We start from the raw sequence: 22,698 nt of genomic DNA on the forward strand, positions 1-22,698 counted from the left end.
CCAGAGGAAATCATTCCATTTCAGTGAGCACTGGATTCTCAAAGGGTCACCTACTCAGGTATGCAACAGAATGCAATATTGAGCAGATGCCAGGGTGAATCGCACTCTGGAGCGTCAATGGACTCATCGGTATCCTCAGCCGAAAACCGAACTCGGGCTATCCAAAAGCCCCTCCCCGGATCCGTATGCCGGATGGGCAGTACAACGGCGGGATCAGGCCTCTTCCTGCATCCTACTTTTCCAGGCGCGGTTTTCTCCCAAATTGAGGAGTTTCCAGATTCCATCTGCGTAATATTATGACAATGCAGAAACATAAATAGGGAGCATCAGACACTGCGCGAAACCGTGATGGTAGTCATTTAGTGGAAGGATTGTAACCGGAAAGCATTTAGATAAATCATGTTAGTTGACATTACACATACATCCTGCACTGTAAGCAAAGTAATCCTAGAGTTGGCAGGGAGTGAGAATTTTATCTTTGGCTGTAACGGAATAGATGGCTTCCGTAGATGGTTACGACGAATAGATGTAGCGAAAATTCTACGGTTTTGCTAACGGGAATTTTTAAAACAGTCGACAGGCGCCCATGCACACAGCTATCATTTTATTTTTCCCTATGAAAATTTGAGAAGAGAAGCATTTTCTAGTGATTGGAAACTCAAAAATTAGAGTGGTTTTTATAGTGGTGAACACTGAAGCTAAGACCCAGATTCTTTCCTAGGTTTATATTTCAAATGTTTTTAGAAAGGGAAAGAGGCGAGGGAAAGGAGTGAGAGAAATGGTGGAAACGAGTCACAGTAAGAGTTTAAATGGGATACAAGCCATTTTACCCATTTTTACATATTAAAAAAATGCAGGACTCGGCTGCCACCGTTCAATTCGGTCCTACAATGAAAGGAAATGGATGAAATCTTTTGACTTTCTCGCTCGCAAATCAGCCCTGACCTAAAATGACAAAAAATGAATAAACCATTATTGTTGGGGGCAAAAAACAAACTCAGGCACTTGGGGCAACTTTTCCAGAAACTGGAATTATGGCTTAAGGAATTAAGGTCCCAGCAACCTTTACATGCCCCAGCCCACACGGTATCCACGGGGTGCCGGTTCAACCTTCCCACCAACACTAAAATCCACTCCTTCCTCTCCATGCCCACAGCTTCCACGTTAATCCGAGCAGTTATCTTACCCCGTCTTGCCTACCGCATCGGCCTCCTCGCGGACCACCCTGCCTCATGTCTCTTCCCACTCCGAGCCATATTTCGCTCTGCTGCCCAGATCATTTATTTACACAACCGGGTGGTTCCTGAGGATTGGGGAAACTCGGACTGAACGGTTTTGTAAAGAAACGATGTTTTGGATGCGGGCACTCCTGGCCGTTGACTTTAAAGCACTCTGTCACCTTGCCTCCTCCTAATCTTTCCTCAGTGATTTTCTACTCTCCCCAAATTCAAAGTCATACGAAAATCACATCTCCTCCAAAAGGCCTTCCCCAGTTAAGCCCTCATTTCTCCTACTCTCTCTCCCAGCCCCAGGGCAATTACGTACGTAACCGTAACTTATTATTTATACTAATGTCTGTCCCCCCCACTAGACTATGAGCTCCTTGTGGGCAGGAAACCAACTCTGCGGCACTCTACTCTGCCAAGTGAGTACTCTGCCCAAAGTAAGCACTCAATAAATGATTGATTGAGATAACCATTGTCCCCTACTTTACATGCTATTATTATATATCTATATTCTCTTCGAACATAAAATGTCCAAAATCATCACAGTATATGCGATACAGCATATTCATTTCTGCTTCAGATTGCTCACTTTTCATTTTACTGGAGGAGGAAGTTTAGGATATCGCAAACCATAATTGGCTGCCAATTTTCTCCTTTTGAACATTTTTCTGAACAGCAGTAATACTTCTAAAAATGCATCATGGTTTAAATGGATTTGCGACAACTTACTTTAAAAGTATGCAAGAGCACCAGTCATTCCTTCAGGTTATGAAGGAGCTTGGTTTTTTTTCCCTCCCCTTTATCTGTAAACAACTATAATATGTTTAAAATAAACTTCAAATTCTGATTTTTCATACTGTTTGATATAAGAAACAAACCAGAAGGATGCCCTGAAGATAAATGAAACATCTGGTGAAACATGTAATAAGCTCAGGGCTCACATCTGCTACTGAAGTTAGTATTCCAGTGCTGGGGCTGCAAGCTTCGTACAAAGCTGTAAAAGTGTAACTGAGAACAAAAAATATTATAAGAAACACATTCTTCAATCTAGAGGTGTCTGTCAGGAATCTACCCGGTTCTACACTCGGGCGTATCGTCACTTGTCCGCCTAGCGTTTGGGTGAGCGCCTCTGTTTTCTTATTTGTCGACTGGCTGTTTATTCCTTCCCCCATTTGAACTCCCTGATAAGACATCTGGGTGGGAGAAACGAGGAGGTGAAGAGAGAGTCCAGAGAAGAGATTACCAAATAAACCCCACACGGGAGGCAGACGTAATTGTGGGCTTTCCAAGATATACCCAACAACTTCCCTTCCCATCGAAAAATTTTCTGCCGTAAAGCTAAATGCTCCGGATCCGTAGCATTTAGAAATGCCCTTATTGGGCCGTGAAGGATTTAAAAGCAAAAAAATTCTACCCACCCGGCTGGGGACGGGCAGAGGGAGGGGGAGAGCACGGACTCACTAGTACTTTGCAACAGCTGTGAAAGATCAGTTCTCTGAAGTAATTGAAATCAACAGCACGCCGAACCGTGTTTAGGAAGTAAAATGTTTCCATCACCTCACACTATCAGCCTCTTCCATTAGTGCTGATGAAAAAGACACTGGATTTTACCCAGTGTTATGATACGAGGAATCTTATCGCCAGTGGGAACGAAACACAAATTAGAAATGTAAATAGCATTTTTAAATGTTGTTTTAAACGGAGATGTTTAAACGGCCTTTAACAAGTTCCCAATAAAGTATCCGTGCCGCGAAGCTCCCTCCCCGCTTCCCGATTTTTTTTATTCCCCCAGAAGCAGAATGATTTTGCCCTTCGTGCTGCTGTCCATCCCACAACGCCCACCACGCCTCTCTGAAGCTCAGTGAGCAGGCGATGAGCGGCAGCAGAACAAACCTATTTTAAACGTGAACGCCCGGGCATCGACCGGTGCTTGGCAGGTAACATTTTGCATTAACGTCCGGCCCAACGCAAAGAATTTTCAACGTCGGATTTCCTTGCCTCTCTGAAGCTTGACCTCTCCATTCAAAAGGCTCGTCATCAGTTAATTCTAAATAAGAAGGCCGGCCTGTGGTGCATTTTTTAAAGACTTTAGAGCTCTGGAAACAATAAGCTCCAAAAACAGGCTCCTTTGGGGGGGGCGGGGGTGGGTCCTGGGCCTAGAATGTCAAGGACGGAATAGAAAGCACATTCAGTGAGTCTGAAAATGACACCATGCCGCACGATGAGAGAGGAGGAACAGGAAAAAGGAGCAGGAAAAAAAGGCAACCTTTGGGGAGGGGATCCGATTAGAATTCAAAAATTTCTTACTCGGAGTGGAAGCTTTAAGCAAGCAGGACCGAGTACACTGTAGACAAAGACAGGGGAGGAGGTACAGAAGTTAAAGGGGTCCCGTCTCGCCCCGGCAACAAGTATCTAAAACTTGATGGGGGCGGAGAGAGATCACAGAAAATAGCCACGTTACCAGAGATTGAAGGATTTCTGGACTTTTAAATTCGTCGACAATGACTAAAGGACCCTTCTGCAGAGGGAACAGCCTTGATTACTCTATCAGCCTCCTTGCTGACCTCCCAGCCTCCTGTCTCTCCCCACTCCAGTCCTTGCTTCCATCTGCTGCTCGGATCATTTTTCTATTAAAAACACTCAGTCCACGTTTCCCCACTCCTCAAGAGCCTCCGATAGTCACCCGCCTCCACCTCAAACGGCAACTCCTTCCCATCGGCTTTAAAGCACTCGATCGGCTCTGCCCCGCCTTGGCCTAGTGAACAGAGCACGGGCCTGGGAGTCATGGGTTCTAATCCCACTCTGCCCCTTGTCTGCTGTGTGACCTTGGCGGGTCACTTCACTTCGGTCTGCCTCAGTTACCTCATCTGGAAAATGGGGATTGAGACTGGGAGCCCTACGTGGGACACGGGGCTGTGTCTAACCCCATTTACTTGTATCCATCCCAGTGCTTACTACAGTGCCTGGCATACTGTAAGCACTTAACAAATACCATAATTATCTACTTCACCTCGCTGATCTCCTACTACAACCCAGCCCGCACGCTTCGCTCCTCTAATGTCGACCTACTCGCTGTTCACTGAACTCGCCTATCTCACTGCTGACCTCATCCATTCAATCATATTTATTGAGCGCTTACTGTGCGCAGGGCACTGTACTAAGCGCTTGCTGAATTTCCCCAGGTACGATGGAAGGCAGGCGAGACCGCAGGCCATTTTTTTCTTTGGCCTGGCACGTCTTGTGAACAAAGCAGCAGCAGCGTGGCCCAGTGGAAAATGCTCGGCCTGGGAATCAGGGGATCTGGATTCTACTCCCAGCGCCTCCGTCTGAAGCGAATCACTTCACTCCTCTGTGCCTCGGCTCTCTCGTTCTCCGTACTTGGACTGCGAGCCCCATGCGGGACAGCGACACTGTCCAATCTGATTAACTTGCATCTACCCCACTGCTTAGAACAGTGCTTGACACATAGTAAGTGCTTAACAAATATCACCCAAAAAAAAAAAACCCACGCACAACTTGACGACATCCCACGCAGTGTGTGGGAGTGACTCACCCCTTAAGTGAATCAAAGCTGCCGTGGCCCACTCCCCGGCAGAGAGAGGATCTGCCGTTCTGTCCACGTGGGGCTCCCGGTCTGAATCCCCGTTTTACAGATGAGGTCACTGAGGCTCAGAGAAGTGAGGTGATTTGCCCGAGGTCACCCAACAGACAGGTGGCGGGGCCGGTATTAGAAACCAGGTCTTCCGACTCGCAGGCCCGTGGCTCCTTCCGCTAGGCCAGGCTGCTTCCCTTCGCTTCATCCGCATTTGCACTTCATTCCCTTCGGCCAATAAACTACACTCTGGCTATCGATTTTACCGACGCTGGCAATAGGAACACTTGCTAGTAGGCAGTGAAGCCTCAACCCAGGGGAGCTCGGCCAACTCCATCTCAATCGAGCGATGTCCAAGGATCCCTGTCCTCCTCCCCAACTAAACCTCCCTTCTCCCTCCTCTATAATTCCGTTTGGCATCCGGCGGCCCCTGGCTGCTTCTGATCTAGAGGCGGGAGGATAGTCAGCACGCTGCACTCCGCTACCTGTGGTTGAAGGGACTCGGTGATCTACGGGCCAGAGGGCATCTAGGTCCTAGAAAACATTAGCCAAAGTTTTCTTCCCGATTACATTAACGACAAGCATGAGACGGCCAAAGGTTGGATCGAAAATTCTGTTCATCAGCTCCTTCCCGAAACCCTGCCTGCGTGTAGCTTTTCTGCCAAAGGTTCGTTCACAAAAATGAAGTTGCCGGCTCCGGAGGCGGATAATTACTCGATCTGTAATTAGTATAATATCAATCTAGTAAGAATTTGGGCATTTATTAAGGCTTTAGTATATGCCACGGGTTGGGGTAGGTAGAAGGTTATGAGATTGTACCCAGTCCTTGTCCCTCGCAGGACCCGCGCGCTGTCTTGTCCCCATTTTACAGATGAGGAAATTGAAGACCAGAGAGGTTCAGTGACTTGCCCGAGGTCATACAGCAGGTGAGGGGTAGGGCTGGGTTTCGGACCCAGGTCCCCGGACTTCCGCGCTCTTTCCATTCAACTACACTGTCTCCCCACTTGCTTATCTCTTGACAGGAGGCCATCAAAAATTCCCAAGGGCTAAATTAATTTCACTAACTTCAGAGATAACTAGTCATAGTTGGAAACTAGAGACACAGTTTTTGTTTTCCTTGGGTGAGTGTTTCGTCTGATGAAGACCTAACAGAGATTTGTGGGCAGAGATCGTTTCTACCAATTCTAATGTACTGTGCTCTCCCAAGTGCTGAGTATTGTGCACCACAACACAGTAAGTGCTCAATAAGCATCGCAGGTGGATTAATGTTTGCTCGCTGGATTCTACTGTAAGCAGTCTCCAAGTAAATTTTTTCACCCATAAAAAACAAGCCGAGTGCTTACTACAAATATAAAATCACCCTATGAGCTGACAGAAGCTCCATGCGTTGCATTCTTCACACTACGTGGCCTTCTGAAAGAGGGAATTATAAGCTACGTCAACTAAAAATCTACTCTCATTAAAATAACGTGCACTGACCTATAGAAATCTAAAAGCCTTCCAAACGTGACCAACAAATTTTAAACCATAATATCACCTCTAATGTCGCCGATATGATGATTTCGTTACGGAGAGAGACCACAGATGTCAGCATGAAGAAAAAACCTCCGCTACAGGTAATTAATGGGACCTACACTTCAAAAACACATGTAATCTTTAAATGTCAAGAAATATCCCCATAACAACCTCCACCTGCTCCAGAAAACCTACAACGTGAAGTCTAAACAAAGAGCCGTCTGAACTCTTGTTAATCCACATCCCAGAAACAATAGCTAAATCATTAGGTGTATAGCACGATTGTCTTCCGTTCAACTGTATTTATTGAGTGCTTTCTGTGTGCACAGCACTGTGTTAAACGCTTGGGAGAGTACCAAAAAAAGGAGTTCACAGACACAGTCCCTGTCCACAAATAAACACCACTGGCTGATCAGGTGTTAGTGTCCAGCAAACTTCAGGAAAAAAAAATCTGCATAAATACCTGATGACTCAAGATATGGCAAACAAGAGGGGAGAGAAGCGGTGTGACCTAGTGGAGAGAGCACGGGCTCGGGAGTCAGAAGGATCTGGGTTCTAATCCCGGATCCGCCGCTCGTCTGTTACGTGACCTTGGGCGAGTCACTCACGTGTCTGTGCCTCAGTTCCCTCATCTGTAAAATTCATTCAATCGTATTTACTGAGCGCTTACTGTGGGCGTTGTACTATCGCTTGGGAGAGTACATTCTAACAATAAACGGGCACATTTCCCAACCACAACGAGCTTGCAGTCTAGAGGAGGATTAAGACTGTGAGCCCCATACACGACATGGATGGTAAACTCCCTCCAGAGCTTGTGAGCAGGCTGGCATCAGAGAAGCCAAATGTGCAGTCGCGTTTCGTAGCAGCAAGTCAGAGAGTCAAGGTGACGTCAGAGAGCCGACGGAGCGATCTAAAGCCAACGTTAAGGACTCCGTGTTTGACGCGGGCGTGGGTGGGAAAACACTGGAGGTTCGTAAGAAGTGGGAAATTGAAGGGTTTTTTTGTTGTTTGTTTTTAGCAAAAACGATCCGGGAGGTCAGCGAAAAGGCTGATGCAGTTGTTCAGGAAGGATACGATAAGTGCTCGAATCAGCATAGTAGCAGTTCGGATGGAGAGGAAAGGGCGGATTTTAGCGAGGTTGGGAAGGTGGAACCGACGGGATTTGGTGACAGATTGAATACGGGGGTTGAATGAGAGAGATGAGTGCGGGATAACGCCGAGGTTACGACTTGGGAGACGGGGAGGATAATGGTGCGGCCGCTAGAGTTATGGGAAAGACAGGAGGAGGACAGGGTTTGGGTGGGAAGACGAGGAGTTCTGTAAACAACATAAAAAGACGAGAACAATAATTAATCCAGAAAAAAACAATAAAGCATTGTGGTTAAAGGAGCAGAGCTCCAGGTCCCTTTCTTCTCAGGTAGAGCTGTTGTCCAGAGTTGAAAAACAGCCCTAGATGTTCCACGTAGCCACAGTCTTCCTAATGTCTTAAGTGTTGGGAAGGCACGTTACCGCTACATGGTTTGTCTATTGTTCAATGTGTGGAAATAGCTTTTAAAAACTCTTAAAGGCACTGCTTGCCGTAAGAGTTACCACATTAAAACATCGCTTTTTGTTAGTGGCTTGGCTACTGCATCTGGCTGTGACTACATCACAGTTCTCGTGACAAAGAGCTATTTAATTCGATTCTCACCCAGAGGACGGGTCTCCACCCTCTTCGGGGCGGAACTACTTAGAAACTCCACAGGGGTAATAATAACGTTGGTATTTGTTAAGCGCTTACTATGTGCCGAGCACTGTTCTAAGCGCTGGGGTAGATACAGGGTAATCGGGTTGTCCCACGGGAGGCTCACGGTCTTAATCCCCATTTTACAGATGAGGGAACTGAGGCACAGAGAAGTGAAATGACTTGCCCACAGTCACACAGCTGACAAGTGGCAGAGGCGCAATTCAAACTCATGACCTCTGACTCCCAAGCCCGGGCTCTTTCCACTGAGCCACGCTGCTTCTCTAGCATCGACCACTTCTCTTTATACGGTGTACTCTCTCGAGTGTTTAGTGCAGTGCTCCGGACACCGTAAGCGCCCAATAGATACCTCCGACTGACCGATTCCAAGCTCTTCTCCTCCCCTCCGTCGTTACAGCTTCAAGTTGATCATCCTCATTTACGGGGACCACCCTCTTCACCGGCCTTCCGACAACTTATTCGAAAACTACTAAGCCATTACCCGCTTTTTCTGACTTCCATTTTAGTAACTGAGGTAGTAATTGAGGTTCAAGGCCCATTTCAAGCCTTGACTCCTAAATGTGGTTTCCCTCTAGACGACGGAGGAATACTACGAAAATAATTTTAGGACCGAGTCCAAAACTGGTTCCCAAGTAAAAACAAATAAATGGACACGGGCCACGAGTCCTCACACTGAACGGTAATGGCTCCCCCAAGCAGACACCTGAGTCCAGGCAATACCAGGAGATCGATTTATCATCACAAGTGGAAAATTCTTTTCCCATTGATTTTCATGGAGCTTTACTTTTAGCTTGCATTTCTTCTAAATCCATTTCTATTAGCAGCATCGTCAAATTGAAGCCACAGCCACACATTCTGATTCATTTTGCAGTCTTCTGTTGTAACTGGAAATTGGGGCGAGAGAAAAGGATGACGGAGGAAAAAGAATGAAACAGCATGAAAGTGCGCTAGATTACATGGACACACTTTTGAGAAAATGCATGGGAAGGCTATTTAAAATATTGTCTTAGGGACTGATTTAAGTAGCTAAAGCATGTGCTAGCTGTGATTGCGCTCTCCCCATGTGGCCTCTAACTTTTCAAATATTAAGAATTACACAAACATACAATTTCTCTCTTAGAAAGTACCAAGGTAAGAATGTGTTGCAAAAGATGCTCCTTTTTCGCTTGACATCTTTTTTTCTTTTTCTTTTAAGTAGTATTTGTTAAGCACTTACTAGAACCATTCTTGGCGCATAGTAAGCACTTAACAAATACCATAATTATTATTACATGGCCTGCACTGTACTAAACCCTATTTTACAGATAAAGAAACTGAGGCACAGAGAAGTCAAGTGACTTGCCCAAAGACTCACACCAGACAAGCGGTGGAGCTGGGAGTAGAACCCAGGTCCACCTGTCTCCCGGGCCCGTGCTCTATCCGTCATCTTATCCCTCGGGAGGCTGAACGACGCCCATTTTGTATGCCACGGAAAGTGATGAGAATAAACTAATGAAAAATTTTTACAGGCACGAATGGTCAGTTGCAGAATTTTATTTATATAAGCACAGATGAGACTCGGAGCACCAGTTCAGCACAAACTTTCAGAAGGGTGGCCGTGAGAGTAAAATCAATACATTTTCCCAGCCACTTAACACTTTTTTTAAACAAAAAAACAAATACAGTATGGTACAAATTTGTAAAAACTGCTCGAATTAATTTCAAGCAAAGAACAATTTATTAACCACCACCTGGCCTCACTGAGCCGGGCAGGACTTCATTGACTTTCACACACTGTATCAAAGAACCAAATCCTCTATCTTGCACTGAGGCTAATTTTATCTACACATTAACACCCAATTCACTATTTGGCATCCTGTTCCACTGGGGACAAAACTTATGAAGAAAAATTCCCTAAGGACTAATTTAATACTTAAAGTAATACTTGCCCTCTAGATGGTAAGCTCATCGTGGGCTGGGAATACGTCCACCGATTCTGCTACACTGTATTCTCCCAAGCACTGAGTATGGCGCTCTGCACAGAGTGAGCACTCCAATATAAGTGATCAAAAAGTAAATTTCTCACCCAGAACAAAGCAAAAGAAGTGGTACTTCTTTGTCAATAAGGCAGTAGGTCTCCTATGAAGATGACACTTCAGATTTCTCCGTTTGACTAATGAGCATCCTAAAGAAAAATTATCACCCCATTAGTCAATGAACGAGACTTCAAATTCAAGAACAGGATCAGCAAAGCTAACGAGATGCTGGGGCACTGACTTTTCCCTTTTTTTTTTAATGATATTTGTTAAGCACTTGCTATGTGTCACACGCCATTCTATGTATTGTTTTAAGTGCTTAGATTGGACTCAGTCCCCTTCTTGGGTGGGGCTCACAGTCTAAGTAGGAGGGAGAATGGGAATTTAATTGCCATTTTACAGATGAAGTAGCGGAGGCGTAGAGAAGTGAAGGGACTTGCCCAGGGTCAGCCAGTGGCAGAGCCGGGATAAGAACCCGTGACTCCCAGGCCCGGGGTCCTTCCACTGGGCCAAAGAGAGGGTGAGGATTGCCTTTCGGTTGCCTTCAGCTGCGGGAGAAAAGTGGGGCCTTGTCAGAGACCTGGGCTGAGCCAGCCTCGGAGCCCGGCCGATAGCACCGCGAGGAGACTCGCCCTCGTCTCCCACGGGAGTGAGAATATGCGGTACCCAACGTCAGCGAGTACCTACGGGACTCCTCCATTATGGCGGACGATGAAATCAGGTGGGAGTCACACAAGAGGTAGAGGCAAGAAGTGAGAAGACCTGTGCCTTGCTCGATACCCGGGGCGCTAAGGCTCAGCGAGAGCAGTTTCACTTCTACAATGGAAGACCAGGCCCAGAGAGCCTTTGATCTTTTTTTGCGAATTTTCCCAGGTCGACGACGCATCACAGGATTGATCCAAAAATACCACTAAAATCTAGACGGTGAACTCCCAGTTCACTAATAAACCTACCACGCAGAGACAAGTCCCAAGCCTTAACAAATTTGACATAGGACACCTGTTATTTCACCCGGCCGACTTCTTATTCTGTGGTAGAATAAACTAGATTCGTCTACCGAGATGTCATCCCACCAAATTGCGTTTTTGCCCTTTTTACCCAATAACCTTTGGTCTCCTAGGCGCCTGTAAATTACTTATAGATGATCAAATAAAATGCACAACTATCGCCCTAGTCAAACAAGAGAACAAAGCTACTTATTTTGGGGTCCTGTCAAAATTAGCTGCCACTTACAGTGTGGTACAGGTCAGCCAATCACTTTTCAATAAGAGCAGCATTTACTATCAGGAAGACCCTCGAAATTTTGTATCCATTAACAATGGCACACTCGATAAACCTTAAAAAAAAAAAAAAGACTTGATTTACCCACTGAAGTTAACATAAACAATCTCTAGTTACTGTCTTTAAAAGAGGAGGTGGTACAGAAAAGGCTAGGCACAGTATTCTACTTAACTGATCTGAATTTCAATCGAACAGTAGGCTTGGGGCGAAAGCTGTGTGTAAATCCACCCTCCGGTACATCACAACCCTGACCATTTCCCTCTGCAATAGATCTACTCCACTGATTGAAATGCACAGAGTAAAAACTTGGTTTTCAGGCCAAGAGACCTGGACAGTTGAAATCCAAAGGCGAAATCAATTATCAACCTCGTCACGTGTAGAAGATCTTCTACGGAAACTCCCGTTTACTTTTCCGCTCCCGCTTATCGTACGATCGATGGTATCTGTTGAGCATTTACTGCGTGCAGAGCACTGTACTAAGTTCTTAGGAGAGGACAATACGACCGAGTTGCTAGACACTTTCCCTGGCCAGGAAGAGCTTATGGTCCACCAAAAAGCCAAAGGTCGAAAACGCGTTTGGCCGATCTGCGTCCATAGGTTTCTCCACCATTCCGGTTTCTTCAAAATAGGAAGCCACGGCTGCCGAGAGCAGGCGCGTACGAGGAAATTATATTCAGCGTACTCAGGGGATCGCAGTATCCATTTATATTCCAACAGTACAATTCAGGCAAAGCTAAACATAACTTTGGTTTTCTGGGAATACCTTTTGGAGAAAAAGGAAGGTGGTTTTCTATCAACGCCCTTTACTTAGAAGTAATATGTTGTCTCAAAGAAAGCCCATCCCTCTAAATTCATTTCCCCTATAAAGCGATGGGGCTTACAGCAATGAAAAATGATCAAAGGTGTTAATTATAATAAATCTCTAATGACAGAGTGGCTTGTTTTAGGCTTTAAGATGCTAAATCGGCTTTCCCCTTTCTACCTCACCTTGTTACTTATTACAACCTAGCCCACACACTTCACTCCTTTAACGCCAACCTACTCGTTGTAGCCCAATCCCTCCCGTCTACCTCGCCGCTGGCCCCTTATCCACGTCCTCCCTCTAGCCTGGAACTCCCTCCCCTTTCAAGCCTCCCCTTCAGGAAGCAGCGTGGCTTAGGGGAAAGGGCACGGGCCTGGGAGTCAGAGGACGTGAGTTCTAATCCCGCCTCCGCCACTTATCGGCTGTGTGACTTTGGGCGGGTCATTTAACTTCTCTGGGCCTCAGTTAACCTCATCTGTAAAATGGGGACTGAGGCTGTCAGCCCCGTGTGGGACAACCTGATTGCCTTGTATCTACCCCAATGCTTAGAACAGTGCTTGGCACACAGTAAGCGCTTAACAAATACCATCGTTATTATACCTGATGGACCACCGCACTCCCCGCCTTTATAATCATCTCGCCGCCAAGAGGTTTTTTTGCGGACAGGGAAACTATCTACCGACTCTGTTGATACTGTCGTCTCCCGAGCTCCGCACTCCGTGAGTGGCTGCTCGACTGAAGCCGTGCCCAACTGAGCCCTGGAGAAGCAGCGTGGCCTGGTGGAAAGAGCACGAGCCTGGGAGTCAGAGGACTTGGGTTCTAATCCCGACTCCGGCCGAATGCTTGCTGTGTGACCTTGGGCAAGTCACCATTTGATAGTCATTACAACCTGAGCCCCGCATACCCTTATACACTACTATTTCCCCTATCTCTAATGTACCTTAAGGTCCTCCTGGACACGATTAAACACCGTGCTTCCTTAAACTCTCGGTGTAGTATTCTGCTCGCAGTGTTCAATGAATTCCTTGATTGATCGATTTATACCGATAAACAAGTAAATAAAAATCAGGTCAGCCAAAATGCTGACTGGCTGGCTGGGAAGCAGCCTGGCCTAGTGAACGCAGCATGGGCCGAGGAGTCAGAGAACCTGGGGCGAGTCACTTCACTCCTCTGTGCCTCAGTCTCCTCATCTGTAAGATGGGGAGTCAACACCTGTTCTTCCTCCAATTTGGACCGTGAGCCTCATGTGGGGCAGGGACTGTATCTGGCCAGTTAAGTTGCATCTATCCCAATGTTCAGAACAGTGTTTGATACATAGTAAGCATTTAACAAATACCATTTAAAAAAAAAAAACACAAGCCCAGGAGAGCCACATTACTTGAACTGTGTAATTTAAAGGCATTTTTCCTAATCTCGTTTACCCAGAATGTACTGAGCCAAGAAGACTGAATATGTGGGCAAACCTAATTACATACATTGCTCCACCTGTAAATTAGATGACGACACCCAAAATTAACAGATTGGAAAGCAACGCCGGTGAGACTGCGGAGAAATGTTATTTGGGGGCAACGCGGTGTACCTTTGGCAACCCTGCTAAATCTGAGTATTTCACGTTTGCGGAATCAGGGTTCTCTCTGGGGGCGGCGGAGGAGGCCAGAGTCTTCAGTGCGGTAGATTCTAACTAAAGGAACCAGTTTCGCCATCATCCGGTGCTGGATCCGGGCAGCGCCGTCACGCAGATGTCTGTGAACCGGGCCAGGAGGCTGCTTTCCTTACACTATATTGCATATATAATCCATTATCCAGTAGTAATACAAAGTCTACATTAGCCTACTTACAGCCTGGTCGAAATATGCTTATCGGGCTAAATTCAATCAGTCTCGTCATTTATCTACCCCAATCTGTGTCCTTTGGTTTTTGATTATGCAATTTGTAGAAACCGGCCATTACGCATAAGGTAACGGCTAAGGGGTTCGAAAGCGTTTGAGAAGGCCACTCGGCATATAAGAAGGGAAAATACTGGCAGACGTGCACTTTTGAAAAACCCAATAATCCTTAAATATACAATGTACACCTAACTGCACGCATGTTTACCCTTGCTACGTTCATGCTAACTACAATAGTAAAGAGAATCCGAAATCAGCAAACTGGAGAGAAACAATCAGTTTAACCTGATCATCTTTAAGGCTTTACTGCTTTAAGGTTTAGGGTAGCTGTTGAACTTGCACCTCTGTGAAATTTACTTTGGGCTCAAGTGGAGCCATTTATTTTTTGATAATCCGTCTCTGAATTGTACCGAATTGAGGCCTACATCACAGGGAAGACAGGGAACCTGAGCAATTTAGAGAGACGAGTCTTGAAATAATATTGTGATCAAAGTATCGAGCTGTCTAATAAAAGCCAGGTGGCTTCGGCTTATCATATATGGAACTCATTATCACAATTGCTCCATTTAATTGATTTCCTGATGTCAACCAAAAAACGTTTCTGCTGTTAACTCCTCCAGTTAGAAGCCTACTTAAGTTACCTCAGCATTCTGATAAGGCAACCCTTTGTCTCAAGGAAATCGGAAGGGAGAGGGAGGCTTCATTTCAGAAGTCTCAGACTTTCAGCCACCGTTGGCGGTACCTCAGAAACCACCGACGATGGATAGAGCGCGGGTCTGGGAGTCAGAAGGCCCTGGGTTCTAATGCCGGCTCTGCCGCTTGTCAGCTGTGTGACCTTGGGCAAGTCACTTAACTTCTCTGTGCCTCGGGTACCTCATCTGTCAAATGGGGATGAAGACTGTGAGCCCCACGTGGGACGACCTGATTACCTTGTATCTACCCCAGCCCTTCGAACGATGCTTGGCACCTAGTAAGCACTTGACAAACACCAACATTATTATTAGTAAAATGGGGAGTAAGAAGGTGAGCCCCACATGGGACAGAGACTGCGTCCAACATGATTAACCGGGATCTACCCCCCAGCTTAGAACGGTGCTTGGCAGATAGTAACCACTTTGACTGTTTGACTTTGATAGTAACCATATGACTGTTGTTATCATTATTAGCACTCATCAGGGATAACAAGGAGGGACTAGATGGGTCCAGCTTACCCCGTGAGGCCTAAGGCCGAGTCTGCCTCCCCACCGTGACAAAGCGTACACAAGTATTCTTTCAATTTCCAACATTCAAAAAGCATCTAGAGGCCTTAAAGGAACGAACAGACTTAAGGCATTAATCAGCCCTCTCCTCTCTACTCATCTTCACCCCCTTCCCGCTACACCCCACTCTGCACCCAGCGCCCACCTAAAGCCTCCTCAACTCTCCCACTGCAGACTTTCTTTTTTTTAATGTTAAGTGCCGCACTACGTGCTTCACTACGTGCCGGGCGCTGTTCTAAGCCCTGGAGTAAATGCAATTTTATCAGGTTGGATGCGGTCCAAGTCCCACGTGGGGCTCACCGTCTCAATCCCCATTTTCCAGATGAGGTAAGTGATGCAGAGAGAAGTGAAGTGACTTGCCTAAGGCCATATGACAGACAAGTGGCAGCGCCGGGATTAGAACCTGGGCCTCTCTGACTCCCAGGCCCGGGCTCTATGATGACGATGGCATTTGTTAAGTGCTCACTATGTGCCAAGCAGTGTCAGTAGGCCACGCTACTTTGTCCTTTCGCTTCTTCCTTAGGCTCTCCTTTCCGCCTGGAACTCCCTCCCCCTTGACCGAGGACAGACCGCTGCTCTCCCCGATCTTCAAGGCCCTTCTGAAAAAATCTCGCCTCCAGGAGGCCTTTCCTGATTAAGCCCACCTCTCACTTCACTTCCCCTGCCGCCTCACCGCTTCCGTCTGACCTAAGCACACGGGTCTCCCGTTTCACTTACGTACGTCTCTGTCATCTACGATTTCCTCCTACTTGCAATCTTTACCTCTGACGTATTTCAGTACCTCTCTCCCCTGCTAGATTTTAAACTCTTAGGGGGCAGGGATTACATCTCCTAACTATTGCGAGATGGGTCTAACTTTAGATCCATCACTCGCTTTTAGAAGTGTTCTGCAGAGCTGCGACCTCAATAAACATTATCGATTGATCTAATGAACCTAGTACATAAGGTGTTTGGGAAGATCCGGCTTAGTTGTTCTTCCTACCCAGCCAAATAAGGATTTAAACTTTTCCACGGTCACTCACGTGGCACCCTGAGAGGACAGCCCTCGTAAATCAACCGCTTCCACACACGACTGCAATCGAAGGGTGTATCTTAAGTAGCCATGTCCTGTGGTTTGGCTCTCTAAATATTAGAGTCACTCAAAAAACTTTCATTTAACGTTTCCCCTAGGACAGTCGTGTGTGCAAGGTAGTACTTTTTTCAAGAAGCTCTTTTCAGGGTAAAAATCTGGAATTATCAAATTGTCATCACTGGCCCCCAAAATCTACACACAAAAATCTACACACCCTAGATGGTAAAAGCCCCAAGTGACACCCGATGGCATCCAGCCCTCCTGACTGTCTCCCCTACTGGGTTCGGCGGTTGGTTTTTCAATCGTCTGCATCGTCATATCCAAGAGATGAACGTGCTCGGCTTGGTTCAAATGGCAGAGAGGACTCCCGTTTCCGAGAGAGACTGTCGTTTTGGTTCAGAGAGCGATTCTCTGTCCCTGTTCAAAGTGCTCAAGGAGTGGCACCCAGCGTCCACAGAGATTCCTTACAACTGATTCACTTCCCTCTGCCGGCTCTCTTCCTCGCCCCTCCTGCTGACCCGGATGGCAGGCACGGCCGCGAGTAAGCACAAGGCCGTGTATGAGCGGTCGCCGCGGTGGGAAACCTTCATGACATCTTTGATCGGTATCATATGGCCACGTCATCTGCAGATCAATGCCGTGGAGTCTCGAAACTTTGCATTTATTTAGATTTTTTTTCTCTCTCAAATTAAGCTATTCTGCAACTGCGTCCACTGACGCTTTTTAAGAAAGGATTCATAAAACCGGCATTTTTTTCCTCTTGCATCCCACAACAACCCTTCCTCTAGCAAACCTTACTTAAGGACCAATATTCCCCCAGAAATAGTGATTTAGGCAGCTATAAAGGGTTGATTTGCCTTTACCTGAGCCCTCTTAAGAAACAGAGATAAACCGGATGATCACTCTTGCAGATGCTCCAGGTTCTCACACGCATGAGAAGTGCTACGAGGCTCTGGTTCGGAAGCTCAGGGAAAAGGTCTCAAGAGTTTCCAGGGGTCCAGAAACCCTGCGGAAAATCAACTCATCGCGCTGTCTCCTCCACGCAAATCACTGAGCCTTTGGAAGCAGGCAACTGAGTAGAGATAGAGTCCTCTCCCACAGGATGTGTGCCATCTAATGAAACGGCCAAGGCTTTCAAGCTGGCATCAAACCAAGGATGGCCGTGTTAACACCACTACTGTCCTCTGCTCAGCCGGCTAAATTAGGCAATGAGCAGAAAGAAAAAATGAAGAAAACCTTGTGCTGGTGGGATGGGCAAGAAGACGGGTGTGATCATCTGAGCAAGTCACGGAAAGGAGCTCTTGTTTCTCCGAAGAGTCAAGGGCCCCGTCAGACATCACGGCAGGCCCCAGAGAAAGAGGAAGCCATCCTATTGATGACAGTAATAACTGTAACTGTAGTATTTGCTAAACGCTTACTATATGCCTAGCTAGAGTAGGTCAGACCGGTCCCTGCCCCACCCAGTTCTCACATTCTAAGTAGGAGGGAGAGAATCCTCATTTTACAGATGAGGAAACTGAGGCCCAGAGAAATGGCTTGGCCAAGGTCACAGAGCAGTCAGGTGGAGGAACCGGGAAAAGAATCCAGGTCCTCTAACAAGCCCGTACTCTTTCCACTAGGTCATTCTGCATTCAAGCTTCATTATTATATCATTATTTTTATGGAATGTGTTAGGCACTTACTGCGTGTCAACACCGGTCTAAGTCCGAGCTAAGTTAATAATAATAATGTTGGTATTTGTTAAGTGCTTAGTATGTGCAGAGTACTGTTCTAAGCACTGGGGTAGACACAGGGGAATCAAGTTGTCCCAGATGAGGCTCCCGGTCTTAATCCCCATTTTACAGATGAGGTAACTGAGGCACAGAGAAGTGAAGTGACTTGGCCACAGTCACACAGCTGACAAGTGGCAGAGCTAGGATTCAAACTCATGACCCCTGACTCCAAAGCCCGTGCTCTTTCCACTGAGCCACGCTGGTTAGACCCAGTCCCATTTGAGAAGCAAAAGGCATTGTATCCCCATTCTGCAGATGAAGAAACTGACACGTAGAGAAGTTAAGTGATTTGCCAAAGGTGACACAGCAGGCAAGTGACAGAAACCGGAATTAGAATCCAGACCCTGCTCTTTCCACTAGACCACACCGCTCTCTAGGCCTTGGTTATTACGTCAAGGCCACTTCTTAACCAAGCGGGGAGGAACGGAGATCACCAGGGCTGAACCCCTTCTAAGAGCGCTTCTGAGGCCGACGAAACCTGCCCCTTTGCAACGCACATAAACAGGTCTGTTAGGACAACGTTCCCCCTCCTGAAAAAGAACGCCCGAGATCTAGCCTTTTCAGTTGGGAAGTCCCTCTTCCCGAGTAAGAGGAGTAGCCAAAGAACAGCTGTTTTTCCACTCTAAAGATCTTGAAACGGTCTAGGTAATAAACAATCACACTCTTCATGTTTATGAATGGAGACTGTCTGGGAAAAGAAGGAATCAGAATTTCCGGGTTAATATGGAAACCCAGAGCCAACTCTGGGGAGGAAATTTAAATACACAAAGAACTCCTTCGGTATGGAAAATCCGGGTGCGACCCGGACTCCGGGCCGATTCACCGCCGAATCCCAGCCCAGGGGTGTGGAAGGCTCTCGGTGCAAACCATCCCACCGTGACTCCAAAACAATTCAAGCCCACATTCTCCTGGGTGGGAGGAGGTTTTCCCTTTCCCTTTGTCTCTTCCCAAACTTCCAGACCAACCCTGAAGCATCTCCTTGCGCTGGAGGTCGCCGACCTTCTTGTGGGCAGGGAATACGTTTGATGTTATAGTGTACTCTCCCAACCGCTTAGTACAGGGCTTTGCACACAGTAAGCGCTCAATAAATACGATAGATAAATAAGTACTGCTCACCCTGAATAGTGAGGGGCCTGCCAAGGTATCCTATTGTACCCGCAGGCAAGTTTGCAAGAGTTTATGTCTGCATTCGCTTGCGGGCTACTGGCTTTCACAGGACCAGCGATGTCATCTCTGACCCCAGAGGAGATCGAGGTCGCTCTCCTGTCATTTCTGCGTGTCTGAATCGCTGTGTAAATTAAGCCTAACCCGCTATGCCGTCGCGAGCGGCCCGACTTCCACTCGGACAGACGGGCCTCTCTACCCGCATCGATCTATCAATCGACAGTACTGATTGAGCGCTTACTGTCCCGAGCGCTCGGGAGAGGACGATGTCACAACAGAAGTGGTGCATTCCCTGCCCGCGTGTTTACAGATTACACGATCTCTGAGTCGCAGCAGACCTGGTTTTAATCCCAGCTCTGCCGCCGGTCTGCTGTGTGACCTTGGGCGAGCCACTTCGCTTCTCTCGGTTCCCTCAAACGAGGGTTCGAAACCTGCTCTACCTCCTACTTAGACTGTGAGCCCCAGGTAGAAGTTGATTTTCTTGCATTTACCCAGGAGCTTGGAATGCATCTATCGGATACCACGATTCCTACTAGTGCTGTGGTAGTCTGAGAAAACAATCTAATAATGGCATTTATTGAGCACCTACTGTGTGCAAACGCTGTACTGAATGCTTCAGGAAGCGAGTCGGAAGTAAGAGTCACACTCCCGGAACTAAGTTATTCAGTTATTTGGCACAGGAGGAATATTAGGGCTGAATAGGCGCGTACAGGTAAGGGCCGAAGGTGGGCCAAATGACCTAAGGGAGATGGGTAAGCAGCTGGTCTGTTGGGAATCAATCAGGGAGAGCTTCCTGGAGAGGAGGACTTGAAGAGCAAGGCAAGGGCAGCGCTCCTCGATATTAAGCGTCTACGGGCCCTTGCCGACCTAAGATGAATCAGCAGCGGCTGGGAGCCGTGACGGTACGTGTGCGTACCGCCCACGCCGGCAGAGTCGGGAGAAAAATCACGTGAACCGCCGACTTACAAGACGCACCAACTGTGACTTCACAGAGGCAGCAGATTTCTCTACGCTTCCAAGGCCTGTGCACACTGCCGGTTGAGCGGACCGCCAAATCGGTCCTCGAAGTGTCAGATCCGGCGCAAGTCTCCGAATCTTACGGCGAGCCGGACTGCTCCCGGGCAACCTGCAGGACCACGGCACCCCGGCGGGATCCCGAGACCAGCGGCAGAATCTCAAGTGCGACTTGCGGAGCAAGTGCGAAGGGCAAGGAATCGTGCAGGTCGAATGACAGTGTGGAGCGCGGTAATGAGCAACTGAAACCTACGTGGGGAGGCTGGCTCTGCGGGGAGAGATCCTAGGCGAGGAAACAAAATAGGGCCAGAAGGTTAATTGCTCGAAGATACGATTATGCCGCTCGCCCGACTGGAAGAAAAAAACACAACCTTGGGACGAATCTGGCATTAGTTCTGTTACCACTGCAAAAAGGCAGGTGAAGCTTTAAGTGGGCATCCCCCTTTTCCATCAATTAACATCAAATCTGCACATCGAAAAATCACTCTTGGGTGTCAGGAAAAGCACCGAGCATTTATCAGAGGGTTCCGGGAAGTTGTTTAGTGCTTGGGAGGGGAGCATGAGTCAGTGTAAGTTCATATCACCCAGCAAGACTAAGACCTCACATAAATAACTGTGGTATTGCTTGCGGTACTCGTTGAGGGCTTAGTACTGCACTAAATGGTGGGATGGATCCTAGACGATCCGGTCCCACGTGGGGCTTACGGTCTAAACGGGAGGGCGAGCCGGCACTGAACGCCCACTTTGCAGATGCGGGAATCGATGGATTGTAGCTACCGAGCGCTTACTGTGGGCAGAGCACTGCACCGAATGCTTGGGAGAATACGACCTAACAGCGTAACAGACACATTCCCTGCAAAGTGCAATGACTTGGCCGGAGTCGCACAGCGGGCGAGCAGCAGAGGCGGGATGAGAACCCAGGTCCTCTGAGTCCCAGGCCCGTGCTCGACCCGCTAGGCTTCTCCAGCACGGCCTAGACCGGAAGCTCGTTGTGGGCAGGGGATGTGCCTTGTAAACTGTCATGCTGTACTCTCCCACACACACACACCCTACCGGATTATCAAGGTGAATAAGCATTTGAATTAGCGTTCAAAAGAACGATCAATCATGAATCCCGAGCTCTTACTGTGAAGACCTACAGTCTTGATTAGTGCCTCAGCCAGTTGATCTGAAATTGGGAAAGATTTCAGCCAAGGTGCATGGTCTAGCGTAAAGAGAACTGGCCTGGGGATCAGAGGACCTGGCTCTGATCCCAGCTCCGCCACACACCTGGGGGGAGACCTTGGGCAAGTCACTTAATTTCTCTGCGAGCCTTACCTCCCTCATTTGCAAAATGGGGACCTGCCCTGTTCTCCCGCCTCCTCAGAACGTGAGCCCCAGGTGGAACCCCCTTATGTCGCATCTACTCCGGCACTTTGGCACAGCGTTGAGACCGCAACAAGCGCTTAACAAATGCCACCGGTTCTTACTATTCACTGTCCGTGCCAATAAATGACACAAAAGAATGTTTATAGACCGGAGAGTTCCCCCAACCGGCACTCTATCATATCACTGAGGACTGGTCTGCTATATGCGCTTCGTGGCTGCGGGAATGAACATGTGCAGGACGCGACTGCTGTCGTCCTGCGCGTTGGCGGATAAGGCTCTTCACACCTATTGAGCCCTTCCCCCGCGGTCCTTCCTCCATCTTCTCACTGCCAAGGGCAGGCCAGAGCCTGCCAACAGAAGAGCAGAAACCAAAACAGATACAGATACCCCGGTGAATATCTTAGGCCTGGGCTCGGGTTGCACCGTGAAACGCCACCCCATATTTGCACGTGAATGCCGGACTAGAAGACGACAACCATTTGAGAACATTTCTGAGATTTTTTCCACGGGTAGGAATGCCTTTAGAAAGCAATCACAGGCAAAAGTTAGCAGAAAAGTATAAACGCTTTCCTTTACAGGAAAGCCCAGAGGTAAAGAAGACACCCCTCTTCCCACACGGAGTTAGATACAGCCCTTGAAATAAGTAAATACACGTAAAGAAACTGTTTTGGCAAAGTTCATGCGGAGCAAGCAGTTTTTCTTTTTTTACACTGCTTCAAAAGAAACTGACTAGGGAGGTAAGGGGAACAACTGAGGGGAAATCCCAGTTATGAGACAGAGTCATCCTTCGAAGTTTAAAAAAAAATCCGCATTCTGCCGATCTATGCCGCAAATAAAATGGGGCTTTTAAAACAGTGACGGATCCAGGCGAAATACTTCCATTGATGAGGTTTCCAAAGAAAAAGAATGGAGGTAGGGCCAAAACAAAGGTTGCGTGTCAAGCACGATACTAAGCACTGGGGTACACGCAAGGCTTTAAGACTGGACT

General features: G+C 47.5%; 1 protein-coding gene and 1 long non-coding RNA gene across 2 annotated transcripts in view; both read right to left on the reverse strand.

Annotated features, from left to right (window-relative positions):
• The window catches only part of EIF3H (eukaryotic translation initiation factor 3 subunit H), a 93,986-nt gene that overhangs the window by 40,853 nt on the left and 30,435 nt on the right, over positions 1-22,698 (reverse strand). The gene's annotated exons all lie outside the window — the stretch shown is intronic.
• Positions 8,795-10,236, reverse strand: LOC114811233. Its single transcript, XR_003758899.1, has 2 exons — positions 10,143-10,236; positions 8,795-8,961 (listed from the first exon to the last, which is right to left on the reverse strand). It is a non-coding gene; the product is annotated as an uncharacterized LOC114811233 (long non-coding RNA).

Source organism: Ornithorhynchus anatinus, chromosome 4 (assembly GCF_004115215.2).
Source record: "Ornithorhynchus anatinus isolate Pmale09 chromosome 4, mOrnAna1.pri.v4, whole genome shotgun sequence".
Lineage (NCBI taxonomy): Eukaryota > Metazoa > Chordata > Mammalia > Monotremata > Ornithorhynchidae > Ornithorhynchus > Ornithorhynchus anatinus.